This window comes from Trichechus manatus, unplaced genomic scaffold (assembly GCF_000243295.1).
Source record: "Trichechus manatus latirostris isolate Lorelei unplaced genomic scaffold, TriManLat1.0 scaffold00029, whole genome shotgun sequence".
NCBI lineage: Eukaryota > Metazoa > Chordata > Mammalia > Sirenia > Trichechidae > Trichechus > Trichechus manatus.
In genome coordinates, this window is record NW_004443965.1 from 2,379,077 (window position 1) to 2,394,054 (window position 14,978).

General features: G+C 39.0%; 1 protein-coding gene across 3 annotated transcripts in view; it reads right to left on the reverse strand.

The window, feature by feature from the left end:
• Positions 1-13,800, reverse strand: part of ZFYVE16 (zinc finger FYVE-type containing 16) — a 47,865-nt gene extending 34,065 nt beyond the window's left edge. The window contains exons 1-2 of one of the 3 annotated variants that reach the window (XM_004374461.2): positions 13,637-13,798; positions 10,752-10,879 (exon numbers count right to left, since the gene is read on the reverse strand). The gene's annotated coding sequence lies outside the window, so the exon portion shown is untranslated. Of the gene's footprint in view, positions 1-10,751; positions 10,880-13,636 lie in introns of all 3 variants that reach the window. The other 2 variants (XM_023729467.1, XM_012555009.2) reach the window with 2 other exon arrangements.
• Between the last annotated feature and the right edge of the window lie 1,178 nt (positions 13,801-14,978).

The window sequence follows — 14,978 nt, forward strand, 5'->3', positions numbered from 1 at the left end:
AGCTTTACCAGAATGTCCACATATATTGGATAAAGGCCACACCCGAGAAAACTCCCCTGAGAACTGATTGGCTGGTAACATCAAATCACATCATGGAGTATGACTACATCATTACATAACTACTAAATTACATCATTGATAACTGCCAAACTATATCATTACATAACCGCCAAACCACTGAGAATCATAGCCCAGCCAAGATGGTACACAGTATTAACCATCACAATGGTCAAAGGTCCTGAATTTTCATGTCACCAAAAAGATACACAAATGGACAGCAAGCACATAAGAAGATGTTCAACGTCTGTCATGCACTGAATTGTGTCCCCAAAAAATATCTGTCAACTTGGCTAGGTCATGATTCCCAGTATTGTATGATTGTCTATTTTGTCATCTGATATGATTTCCCTATGTGTTGTAAATCCTATCACTATGATGGAATGAGATGGATTAGTGGCCATTATATTGATGAAAGCTACAAGATTAGATAGTGTCTTAAGCTAATCTCTTTTGAGATATAAAAAAGAGAAGCAAGCACAGAGACACGCGGACTTCATACCACCAAGAAAGCGGTGCTGGGAGCAGAGCGTGTCCTTTTGACCTGAGGTTCCTGTGCCAAGATGCTCCCAGGCCAAGGGAAGACTGATGCATCACAAGGACCTTCCTCCAGAGCCAACAGAGAAAGCCTTCCCCTGGAGCCGGCGCCCTGAATTCGGACTTCTAGCCTACCGGACTGTGAGAGAATAAACTTCTCTTTGTTAAAGCCATCCACTTGTATTTCTGTTATAGCAGCACTGGATGACCGAGACAACATTATTAATCATTTGGGAAAGGCAAATCAAAACCACAATGAGATTCCATCTCACCCCCACTAGCATGACTGAAATGAAAAATAGAAAACAGGTGTTGGTGAGGATATGTGGATATTGGATCCCTCATCCATCATTGCTGGGAATGTAAAATGGTGCAGTCACTGTAGAAAACAGTTCGGCTATTCCACAAAAACTGAAACATAGAAATATCATTGTTATTGTTGTTGTTAGGTGCCATCAAGTCGGCTCCAATGCATAGGAACCCTATGTACGAGAGGATGAAACACTGCCCAGTCCTGTACCATCCTTATAATCATTGTCATGCTTGAGCCCATTGTTGCAGCCACTGTGCCAATCCATCTTGTCGGGGGTCTTCCTCTTTTTCGCTGACCCTCTACTTTACCAAGCATGATGTCCTTCTCCAGGGACTGGTCCCTCCTGATAACATGTCCAAAGTATGTGAGACAAAGTCTTGCCATCCTTGCTTCTAATGAGCATTCTGGCTATACTTCTTCCAAGACAGATTTGTTCATTCTTCTGCAAGACCAGGTTATATTCAATATGCTTCTCCAACGCCGTAATTCAAAGGCATCAATTCTTCTTCAGTCTTCCTTACTCATTATCCAGCATTCCCATGCATGTGCGGCAACTGAAAACACCACTGCTTGGGTCAGGTGCACCTTAGTCCTTGAAGTGACATCTTTGCTTTTTAACACGTTAAAGAGATCGTTTGCAGATTTGCCCAATGCAATGTGTCTTTGATTTCCTGATTGCTGCTTCCACGGATTGCTTCCTTGATTGTGGATTCAAGTAAAATGAAATCCTTGACAACTTCAGTATTTTCTCCGTTGATCATAGTGTTATTGGTCCAGCTGTCAGGATTTCTGTTTTCTTTATACTGAGGTATAACCCATACTGAAGGCTGTATTCTTTAATCTTCATCATCAAGTGCCTCAAGTCCTCTTCATTTTCAGCAAGCAAAGTTGTGTCATCTGCATAACGCAGGCTGTTAATGAGTCTTCCTCCAATCCTGATGCTGCGTTCTTCTTCATATAGTCCAGGTTCTCGGATTATCTGCTCAGCATATAGATTGAATAAGTATGGTGAAAGGATACAACCCTCATGCACACCTTTCTTGACTTTAAACCATGCAGTATCCCCTTGTTCTGTCTGACTGACTGACTCTTAGTCTAAGTACAGGTTTCTCATAAGCACAATTAAGTGTTCTGGAATTCCTATTCTTTGCAATGTTATCCTTAGTTTGTTATGATCCAGACAGTCAAATGTCTTTACATAGTCAATAAAACATAGGTAAATATCTTTCTGGTATTCTCTGCTTTCAGCCAAGATCCATGTGACATCAGCAGTGCTATCCCTTGTTTTACATCCTCTTCTGAATCCAGCTTGAACTTCTGGCAGTTTCCTGTCGATGTACTGCTGCAACCACTTTTGAATGATCTTCAGCAAAATTTTACTTGTGTGTGATATTAATGATATTGTTTGATAATTTCTGCATTTGGTTGGATCATCTTTCTTTGGAATGAGCACAAGTATGGATCTCTTCCAGTCAGTTGGCCAGGTAGCTGTCTTCCAAATTTCCTGGCATAGACAAGTGAGCACTTCCAGCGCTGCATTTGTTTGCTGAAATATCTCAGTTGGTACTCTTATCAATCCCTGGAGCCTTGTTTTTCACCAATGCTTTCAGTACAGCTTGGACCTCTTCCTCCAGTACCATAGGTTCTTGATCATGTGCCACTTCCTGAAATGGCTGAACATCAACCAATTCTTTTTGTTACAGTGACTCTCTGTATTCTTACCATCTTCTTTTGATGCTTCCTGGGTTGTTTAATATTTTCCCTGTAGAATCCTTCCATATTGCCAACTCAAGGCTTCAATTTTTTCTTCAGTTCTTTCAGCTTGAAAAATGCCAACTGTGTTCCTTCCTTTTGGTTTTCTAAGTCCAGGTCTTTGCACATTTCATTATAATACCTTACTCTGTCTTCTTGAGTCACCCTTTGAAATCTTTTGTTCAGCTCTTTTACTTCAACATTTCTTGCTATCGTCTTGGCTACTCTACATTCAAGAGCATGTCCCTTCTGACATCCAGTTTGGTCTTTTCTTTCTTTCCTGTCTTTTCAATGACCTCTTGCTTTCTTTATGTATGATGTCCTTGATGTCATTCCACAACTTGTCTGGTCTTCAGTCGTTAGTGTTCAATGTGTCAAATTTATTCTTGAGATGGTCTCTAAATTCAGGTGGGATATACTCAAGGTCATACTTTGGCTCTGGTGGATTTGCTCTAATTTTCTTCAGCTTCAACTTGAACCTGCATATGAGCAACTGATGGTCTGTTCCACAGTCAGCTTCTAGCCTTGTTCTGACTGATGATATTGTGCTTTTCCATTGTCTCTTTCCACAGATGTAGTCAATTGGATTCCTGTGTATTCCATCTGGCAAGGTCCACGTGCATAGTCGCCATCTATGTTGAAAAAAAGTATCTGCAATGAAGAAGTCCTTGGTTTTGCAAAATTCTATTATGCGATCTCCAGCACCGTTTCTATCGCCAAGGCTGTATTTTCTAACTACCAATCCTTCTTGTTTCCAACTTTCACATTCCAATCACCAGAAATTACCAATGCATCTTGATTGCATGTTTGATCAATTTCAGACTGCAGAAGTTAGTAAAAATCTTCCATTTCTTCATCTTGGCCTCAGCAGTTGGTGTGTAAATTTGAATAATAGTCATTGTCCTGGATTGAACTGTGTCCCCCCAAAATATGGGTCAACTTGGCCAGACTGTGATTCCCAGTATTGTGTGACTGTCCACCATGATATCATCTGATGTGATGTTCCTATGTGCTGTAAATCCTACCTCTATGTTAATGAGGCAGGATTAGAGGCAGTTATGTTAATGAGGCAGGACTCAATCTACAAAATCAGGTTTTGTCTTAAATCAATCTGTTTGAGACATAAAAAACAGAAGTGAGAAGAGACACAGGGACTTCATTACCACCAACCAAGAAGAGCCATGAGCGTGCGTCCTTTGGACCTGGAGTCCCTGTGCTAAAATGCTCCTAAACCAGGGGAAGACTGATGACAAGCCGACCGAGAGAGAAAGCCTTCCCCTGGAGCTGGCACCCTGAATTCAGACTTCTAGCCTCTAAACTGTGAGAGAATAAACTTCTCTTTTTTAAAGCCAACCATTTCTGCTATTTCTGTTATAGCAGCACTAGATAACTAAGACAGTTGTATTAACTTGTCTTCCTTGTAGGGGGATGGAGATCATTCTATCACTGACAGCGCTATACTTCAGAACAGATCCTGAAATGTTCTTTTTGACAATGAATGTCACTCCTCTTCAATCTGTCATTCCTGGCATAGATTATATGACTGTCTGATTTAAAATGACCAGTACCAGTCTATTTCAGCTCACGAATGCCTAGGATATCGATCTTTATGTGTTCCATTTCATTTCTGATGACTTTCAATTTTCCTAGATTCATACTTCGTACATTCCATGTTCTGATTATTAATGGATGTTTGCAGCTGTTTCTTTTCATTCTGAGTCATGCCACATCAGCAAATGAAGGTCTGGAAAGCTTGACTCCATCCACGTCATGAAGATCAACTCTATCTTCAGGAAGCAGCTCTTCCCCAATCGTATTTTGAGCGCCTTCCAACCTAAGGGGCTTATCCTCCAACACTATACCATATAATGTTCTGCTGCTATTCATAAGGTTTTTACTGACCAATTTTTTTCAGAAGTAGTCTGCTAGGTCCTTCTTCCTAGTCTGTCGTAGTCTGGAAGCTCAGCTGAAATCTGTCCACCAACAGTGACCCTACTGGTATTTGAAATATCAGTGGAAAAGCTTCCAGTATCAGAGCAACACGCAAGCTACCACAGTATGACAAACTGACAAACACGTGGTGGAGAAATACCATATGACTCACAAATTCTACTCCCAGGTATATACCCAAAATAATTGAAAGCAGGAATGCAAACAGGTATTTGTACAATCAATGTTCACTGCTCCACTATTTACAAGAGCCAAAAGGTGAAAACAACCTAAATATCCATCTACAGATGAACGGATAAACAAAACGTGGTACATATATACAATGTACATATACAAGAAAATAGTGCTCAACCATAAAGAGAAATCAAGTCAGGATATGTGTTACAGCATGGATGAACCTTGAAAACATTATGCTGAGTGAAGTAAGTCAGTCAAAAAAGACAAATATTGAATGATCTCACTTACATGAGATACCTGAAATAGACAAATGTATAGAGACCAAAGTTCATGAGTGGTTACTAAGGTCAGGAGGGAGGGGGAAAGGCAGAATTCATTGCTTAAGGGACACTAAGTTTCTGTTAAGGGTAATGGGAAAAGTTGGAAACGGATAGTGGTGATGGTTGCACAACATGATAAACATAACTGATGTCACTGGATTGTACACATAAAAAATGATGAAATGGCAATATTTTGTTATATATATTTTTAACACAATTTTTTTTAAAAAGGCATTCTAAAGTTCAGAAAGGAAATTATGATATTAACTAACTTTAGACTTGGAAAGTATACATACATTGCAGAATTTTAAGCATAACCACTAAAAGAATAAAAATAGTAGAGAAAAAAGCTAACGTGGGTAAAAAAAAGAAATTTAAAAAACCAAAAGGCAACTGAAAAAAAAAACAATACCACATAAAAAGTAGAACAAACAGCATAAAATCAAAAGAGTGAATGGGTTTTCATGTATCAGTAATCATAACAAATATAACTGATAAATGGAAAAACAAATCATGGTACATCCATAAAATGGAATATTATTTAGCAATTAAAAAAAAGAGCTATCAAGCCACGATAAGACATCTATGAATCTTAAGTCCATGTTGCTAACTTAAAGAAGTGAGTCTGAAAAAGCTATATACAATATGATTCCAATTATATGACATTCTGGAAAAGACAAAACTACAGAGACAGTAAACAGATTAGTGGTCACCAGTGGCTTGGGGTAGGGAAGGGTGAGATAGGTGAAGCACAGGGGATTTTTAGGATGGTGAAACTATTTTGTATGATACTATGAGCCCGGGTGGTGCAGTGGTTAAGCATTTGGCTGCTAGCCAAAAGGTCGGCAGTTTGAATCCACCAGCTGCTCCCTAAAAACCCTATGGGGCAGTTCTACTCTCTCCTGTAGGATCGCTATGAGTTGGAATTCACTGGACGGCAACAGGTTTATAATGGTGAGTACAAAATATTAAGCATTTTTCAATACTCATAGAACTTTGCAGCACAAACAATAAATCTTAATGTATGCAAAAATTTAAAACATCATTTCCGTCAGAGGATCCCAGGATGGAATACAGAAAGTGACAAAAGAATCTAACTGTATTACAAATATATGAAACAACCTCACTGAAGGAAGTGGGGGAATAAGGTGCTAATCTAGTAACTTTGGAAATGAGTGGAGTCTGTAAGACTGAAGACAATATGAAGTGTACATATAAGCACTACATTCTAGGTGATAAAGTAGTTTCCCACAGGGGTATGCGTTAATAATTCTGAAACCACCTTATATATATACTGGAATTCAGCAATTAAGTAAATGGATATTGGATGATGGGAGTGGGAGGTTACAGAAATGCAAGGGGAGGAAGCTAGAATGGTCCATGTGGTAATGGAGTAGTGTTGGAGCCATCGGTCTAAACACACGTGTAGTTTAATGTGAATAGAGATGGTTACATACACAATATTTATAGATACGTGTATATACACAGATTAGTATATACAATATATATTCCTTGCTCTGTCACCTGAGAGAGCCTACAGAAGCAACAACATTCCAGTGGCAACAACCACACTTAGCACCCAGATCTTGGTTTCTAATAGCATTCTCCAATAAAAATAACCCAGGCTACTTGGAGATATGGCTGATTCTAGGACTGGGGCAGGAAATATACAAGATGAGTGTGGAACATCCTGTAATGCCTTACAGTAAGACACTGTGTATGCATGCAAACACACACACATACACACAGATGGGGGTATGTCAAAGGAATACAAGAGCCAACAGAAAGAGCCCCCACTCGTTAAAGCTGGAACAATTTGAGCAATAAAATAAAACAGTACTGGGCTTCAGCCCAAAATATGAAATAAATATATGAGTCCATGCTGACATAATAAATGACAGCATAAATAAATATAAATATAAGTGGGGAAGAAGTAAATCTCCCATATAGAAAAATTCCAAATAATTTACATAGATACTTTGCCCTTAAGGAGGTGGAACACAACTCCTCACTTCTTAAGCATGGGCTGTCCACAGTGCTTACTTCTTCCAAAGAGTACAATACAGAATAATAGGAAAAAAAGAGTAACTTTACAGTGGAGAGACCTGTCCAACACTACCTGAAACCAGCTGATCAAGGTTAAAATCAACAGTGATAAGCCATGTTGACAGTATGATGCGTTGAGAAAGGCATTTTACCTTTGTCGTCTTTCTCCCTAAAACATATTACCCTAGTCTAATCATGAGAAAAACATCAGATAAATCCCAAATGACGTTCTACAAAATACCTGCCCAATAATCCTAAAAAATGTCAAAGGCAACAAAAGTAAGTAAATTCAGAGAAACTGTCATAACCAAGAGGAACCTAAAGCGACATGACTACTCAAATGTAATGTGATATCCTGAATGGGACTCTGGAACAAAAAAAAGCATATTGTTAGGGAAAAACTAAGCAAATGTGAATAAAGAATGGACTTCAGTTAATAAGAATGTATCAATATCGGTTCATTAATCCTGACAAATTTACCATACCAATGTTGTTAATAATAAACTGGATGTGGGGTACATGAGAACTCTCTGTACCATCTTTGCAGTAATTCTGTAAATCTAAAACTGTACTAAAATTTTAAAAAAATTATTTAAAAAATGTAATCAAGGCATTGAAAATAAAGTTGAAGAAATATCCTAGAAGGCAGAAAAACACAAAGGAATGAAAAATAGGGAAGAAAAGATTAGAAAATTAGAGAATCAAAATAATGAGGTCCAATATCCAAATAAGAGATCCAGAAACACTGAACAGGAAAAAAAGGAGGACCTTATCAAATAAAATATCCCAGAACTGAAGGGTATGGTGTCCAGGAGGAAAGGGCCCAATACAATGAATGAAAAACCCTCAGCAAGCCACACCGCTGTGAAATTTTGTAACATCTGAAGAGTTTAAGGGAAGGTCCACCCTCACTTAATACTGTAATCTGGACCCCTCACCTTTCCTTTCCCCAATATTTCTGACCCTCACCTCCTATCCTGCTCTTTTTTCTCTTTTCTAAAGCTCTCGTTTACTTTATGACCTTCTAACATTTTGCATACTTTACTTATTACATTTATTGTTTATCATCAAGAACAACCCCTCCCCTCCCAAATTCAAGCTCCATGAGAGCAGGGATAGTGTCACTTTTTTCACCCATATATTCAAAGCATCTCGATCAATGCCTGGCACACAGAATGTTCTCAATACATACTTGCTGAATGAATATAAAAGCTTCAAAAAAAAAATACTAGGTTATATACAAAATATTGGTTACCGTTAGACTTCTCAATAGCAACACTAGAAGGCAGAAGACAATAGAACCATGCCTCTAAAATTCCAAAATAAATAGTTTCCAATCTAGAATTCTATAGTCAGGTTTGTTATTAAGTGCGAGCGTAGAATAAAAAACATGCTTAGACGTACAGAAACCCAAACAATGTGCCTTTCTTTCTTTCTTTCTCAGGAAGCTACAGGAGGATGTGCTCTACCAACATTCAGGAGCCACCAACAAAGATGAAGACCTGAAATCCAGGAAACAGGCTATCCAACACAGGAGAGAGAGAGAAATGAAATTCACAGATGACCATAAAAGGGTACACCAAGAAGATAGCTGCGCAACAGGCCTAGATAGCAACCTATCCAGATGGAAACAGAGTGACAGAGCACTACAGGAAAGAGGTTGCAAAAACAAACAGATTATCTGACGTGTTTGAATCTAAGAGATTTACATATCTTGTCTAAGGGGCTGTTAATGAACAGATTAAATAAAAGATATGAAACGCACATAAAAATGTACACCATACATTTATAAAGATACATGAAAGAAAGATTTATCAAAGAACTAAAATAATTAACTCTATTAAAACCAAAAAATTATATAAGAAAGGAAATATCTTTACGATACAGTACCTGGTTTAGCTATATACAATGTTTACATGGTTAAAATGAGGTTAAAAAAAAAAAAATGATTCAACTAAAAATTAACATATTACTAAATCGGGAATATAAAGGGAAGAGAAGTGCAGTGTTTAAAGACTGGGGTTGGTGTAAGAGACCTAAACTCCAGTCCTCTATAATAGGAAGTTGGTAAATAATAACCTAAAACGGGGGGCAGATGTGTGTGTGTGTATGCAGAACAGCTATACAGGTAAGCATGTTATTTAGAAAACTGGAGGTGAGAAAGAATCAAAAAGTCATTGTCTCCGGAGCAGCCTTTCTCAATAGAGGTTCAGTGAGCAAATTATGCCTTAATGCCCTAAGGCATCCACTTTACATAATAATTAACTTATTTCTTACGCATTTAAAGTGTTACTAGTTACGTATGATCTTTGAAAGAATTGAGAAAATAGTTCTTCAAATTGTGTTCTGTAATTCAGATGAGGAATGCTGGTTGCGAAAGGCTGCTTTCGGACAGTGGGATTCAGGGTGAGGATTGAGGCAGAAGACTTGATTTTCATAAGCCTTGTAGTATTATCCAACGCTTTGAATTATGGACAGGTGTTCCTTTGGCAGGAGCCCTGGTGGCACGGTGGTTAAGTGCCTGGCTGTTAACCAAAAGGTCGGCAGTTCAAAACCCGTGGCTCCACAGGACAAAGATGTAGCAGTGTGCTTCCATAAAGATTTACAGCCTTGAAAACCCTATGGGGCAGTTCTACTCTGTCCTATGGGGTTGCTATGCGTTGAAATTGACTCAATGTCAATGGGTTTGGTTTTTTTTTTGGTTTTGGTCCCTTTGATAAACATTAAATTAAAAATAAATATAACAGAAAAGTAGTAAAGGAACTCTGAATACAGAATGTATAGAAAAAATTAACCACAGGAACTGAAATGTTTAGAAATAGTTTCTCATTAGATAAAGCCAAAGAATTTCTCTAATAAATTATCAAATTCATTAAATAATATCTATTTACAGACTCTCTCTCTTTTTAACAATGTACTACTAAACATTGTTATTTGAGGTGCCTAGAAAAAGAAAAAAAAAAGTATGATAATAATATAATCCAACAAATTATAAAAGGTCTGGCAATGCAAATCCTGTACACCGAAACTTTTTAACATGAAATCCTGTTAAGCTGCATATAATTCCATTTCAATCAACCAAGATGTCAGCAATCTACCATGTACTGTAGAAGACACACAAAAATATGTAAGACATATACACCCTGTTCTAAAGAAGTTTGTTTTTGTGTACATTGTATAACCTGGTTTAGGTAATATTTTTAATCACTTAGTTCTTTATGTACGCTCAGATTTACAGACAAATATTTACAAAACTTTTTTTTAATCTCATGATTAAGGGAAAAAAACATTTTGGCAGCGATATGGAAGATTAATTAGAAAATGGGCAAAACCAGAAACAATGGCAAGGAGGCTCCTAAAATGGTTAAGGTGAGAGATGATGAGGGATTGAGCTGAGACAGTGCAGTAGAGATGGAGAGGAAAATAGATAGAAAAGTGGATAAAGAACAGGAACTTTTGGAGAGAAAAAGCAACGGAAAAAGCTAGGATTACTGTCAGGTTTCTATCACAGGTGACTGGGTATATAATAACAAGCAATAAAAAGAGGGGCACGCTTGAGGGAAAACTTGAGTTCACTTTTGGACTATTGTTTGAAGTACCTTGAGAACATCCTGGAGAAGATATCCAACAGGCAGTTAAATATAAGGATCTGGAGTTCAGGAGAGAAGTCTGAGATAGATAAAGATTTGGAAGTTGGCAGCACACAGCTGTTAATGGGTGAGATCACCTAAAAAGAGAAGGTAGAAGAGGAGAGGAGCGTGACATCAGATAACTGAAGATCACAATTAGTATTCCTAAAAGCCACTCTGGACTGTACCCATGTATGTACTTACACAGAAAAATATCCAGTATATAATGTTAAATGAAAACAAAAATCAAACTGCAAAATGTTATGCATAGCATAGCCCATTTGCCCACGTAAGTTGTTTAAAAAAAAAAAAAAGTATCAGCAAAAGCAGAGAGAAAAAAATGGAGAAATATACACCAAACTGTTAATAATGCTATAGATCTCTATGCTATTTTAACTTTTTTTTACAAGTTCGTACTACTTTTGTAAACAGGAAAAAAAATTTAATTTTGTTCCTTTCCTTTAAAAAGTACGGCATGTACCCTTACAATTTAAAGATAATACAAATTTGTTAGAAAAACACTTGAATACTGGAATATAAATCGGTAAATAATATGAACAGGTAACTTGTAGGATTATGAAAAAAGTTCAATGTACAACCTGCACTATCAAAATAATGTGAATTAGAGCACATACCATTTCTTGCCTACCAAACAGGTAAATAAAAATTTTTTTAACAATAAAAATATTCAATGTTAGTAAGAGTGTGATAAGAAGAGCATCTCAGACACTGTTGATAGGAAGTAAACTATACCATCTCTCAGGAAAACAATGTGACAATATCTATCAATAGCCTCAAAAACATTCCTAACAATTCTCTTTTTAAAAATGTTAAGAAAATAATCTAAAACAATTGAAAAAATCAGACAAAATGTTTCACTCAATCATTGGTTGGCCCAATTTAAACACCAGCATTACGACACAACAGAAATGTTTTTTACAACACAATAGAAATTTTTGCAGGCATCGAAAGTAATGTTTATGTCTACCAACACTTTAAAAAAAAAAAAAAAAGCATACTCTATGACCTAGCAATGCTATTTTAAAGAAACACTAGCACCTGTACCCAAGAAAACATTACAAAAAAATTTTCAATGCTGCAGTGTTTGTAAAAGTGTAACATTCCAAACAACCTGACAAGCCCATCAATACAAAAATGGTTAAATCAGCTTTCTCAAACTGTGGTCCGAGGAACCCTGGAAATCCCAAAACCCTTTTTAGGGGGTTTGTCAGATCCTCCCTTTTCCAACTATCTGTGGAAGGTTGTATTTTCTTCATATTCTTCAACCTAAACAAGAAAGCATACCAGGTTGAATGGAGAAGCAGATAGGAGAATCCAGCTATCTTTGATAAAGACAGGCATTAAAGTGATTTGCAAAAATATAAAACAACGCCACTCTTCTCGCTAAATTTTTGTTTTAGAAATGTTTTTTGTTAATATATGTGATTGTTATTTTTAAATTAATAAATTAAAATTTTAAATTTTTCCCAATTTTAATTTCTAAAATGAGAAAACCAAAAACTCTTTCAGACCTCAACAATTTTTAAGCTTTTAAGTAAAGGGATCCTGAGACCAAAAAGTGAGAGATCTGCTGGTTTAAATAAACTGTGGTATAATCATGTTATGTAACATGATTGGGGATGATAATTAAATGAGAATTTTGCTTTATCTGTTTTAACTGTTCCAAAAGAGATTTTACTCGGTACTACTTGTATAATAAAAAAGTAATGAAGTTATGTTCCTGAAGTTTTTAAAAGCATGAGGAAATGCTTAAAATATGACGTTAACTGAGAGAAGTAGGCAATCCAACTGTATATAAAATCTCATCATCTTAATTAAGAAAAGGCACAGGGGAAAAAAGACAAAGGAAAAGACTCAAAATATGAACAGTGGTTGATTACTTTTAACTGGTGGGATTATGGTTGATTTTTTTCCTCTTATTCTTTATTATATTTTTCAAATTTTTGACTCTAAACACGCAGTTTAATATACAGGGGAGGACAAAAGGAAAAAAAAATTGGGTGGAAAATTATATACAGTTTTACTGGATCAAGATATTAAACTTCTGCCAAATCAAGAAACGGTAGGCTCAAATGAATAGAGGGAAGCTGATTTGATCAAGCAATTGTCTATTTTTAAGTTAAAAAGATTAACTTAATATCAAATTTATGGGCTGATTTCCATACGAGTCAAACTAACAAAAACATCAACACAGCCAATACTTAGCCTGGATTATAACAGTTCGCAATCACGGTAGCACAACTGATGGATTAAAAGTTATGTTTTAGAAATTTTCAAAGGCACCAAGAAAAGGTAGAGGTGGGAAAGAATACCACCACATCCTTTTGGTCTAAAATGAAGATACAAAGCAATCGATGCGGGAATGCGCATTGAGAGAGCACGGGCAGCGATGACAGATTTCGTTTGCCGGGACCGAGTCCTTCCAGCTCAGAGGCTACCGTTCTTGAGAACGAGCTCCCTCCTGCAGGCCCTCCTCCCAGGCGGGTCAGGCGGCTCTAGGGTCGCTTCTTCCTCCACCCGCCGCGGCCAGAGAGTCGCTCCCGGCAGCGCCGAGCCCTCCGGGCGGCCCGAGTGGGTGGACCCGGCGAACGGCCGCTGCGATACCCTCCCAGCACGGTCAGGCCCTCCAGGCTCCACCGAGGGGATGGGAAGTTTGAGGGCTGGGAAAGGAGCTCGGGAGGAGGAGCAGGTCGGGGGCCCAGGATCAGTCCTTGGAGGAAGAGGAGGGCCAGACCAGGCGCCGAGGTCGACTGGTCCAGGGTCCACCCCGCCCCCTCCGGGAGGGCAGCCGGACTGAGGAGAGGCCAAGACGGGGTGTTATGGGGGGCTCTTACCTCCCCACACCCCTGCGGAGCTCTCGGGAACTCGAGGCGACACTGCCCTGACGAGTGAAGAGCGACCGCAGCCGAGAATCCCGAGAGTGCGACACTGCCCTGACGAGTGAAGAGCGACCGCGGCCGAGAATCCCGAGAGTGCGCCACTACGACTCCGGGTTTGTTTTCCCCCACGACCTCAGGCCGAGAGGACGGCGCAGGCGCAGTAGAGGTTCTCCGTCGGCTCACACGCCCCCTCCCTCCGCGTCCTCGGCCACCGCCGGTCCCGAGGCGCCTGCGCGCTGCGGTGCCGGGTCCGAGGTGGAGACGCCCGGTTCTTACCGGAAGTGCCTGAGAAAGTTCTAGGGTGAGGGGGAAACTTGAGGAGTCAGTGTGATGTGCGGAGTCGGTTTTCCGCCAGATGCCGTGTATCCAGGGTCGGAAAGCGATCCGCGTCAGTGTCCTGCTTCCTCTTGCCTTTCCCTGACCTAGACGTAGCTTCCCCCAACCCACCCTCGTCGGTTCATGGAGGGCGCCGCGCGCCAGTCGGTACCGGACACACCCGCCTGTCCCGGACCTAACTGGGCCTGCTTCCAGCGCTGCGTTCTTTGCAGAAACCTAACTTTTTTAAACTTCAAACTGGTTTTGCTTCTTTTCCCCAAAACCCCCACTCCCAGCCAGGCAACAACAGAAATGCTCCCAACCCCGACCTCCAAGCCCTCCAGCCCGCTAGCATTTCCCAGTGACTCTTGCTGTAGCTTTAGTTCCGCTTTTCAAACAGTGGACACAAGAACTGCTGCCTCCCCTGTCTAAGAGCAAAAGCTAACTTCTCTGATGGAGAAAAAATGTTGCTCGTGATATACTTTTGTGCTTGTTGAGCTTTACTATTTTTATCACAAGTTTCCTATAAATTGAAACGGGGGAAGAAGAACCATCTATGGCATCAGTGTGTCATTGCAGGCTGGGACAAAAGAATCTATTAGTTGCCCAAAGGTTTTACCAGTTCACGATTCAGACTGGCCTTTGAAAAATTGAAAGAGTTGTAATATCTCAAGAATATTCCAGGCGGGATATGATTTGTGGTGAAAGATTTGAGAATCACGGTTCAAAGCCTAAATCTGCAATTTACTAATTTGTGGTGTTTCGAAGTGCTTAATCCCTCTAACCTTGATTTTGCTAAACCCTAAAGAGGAATTGTGTGTTTTAGTCCAATAGTGAAACTTAAATTGCCTAAAATAATGTTTATTATTAATTGAGCATCTGATACGTGACAAGCACTGCCTTAGATGCTTTGCTAATATTACCTATTCACTTAATCCTAAGAATAATTCTGCAAAGTACAAGATTCATTCTCTCTGCTATG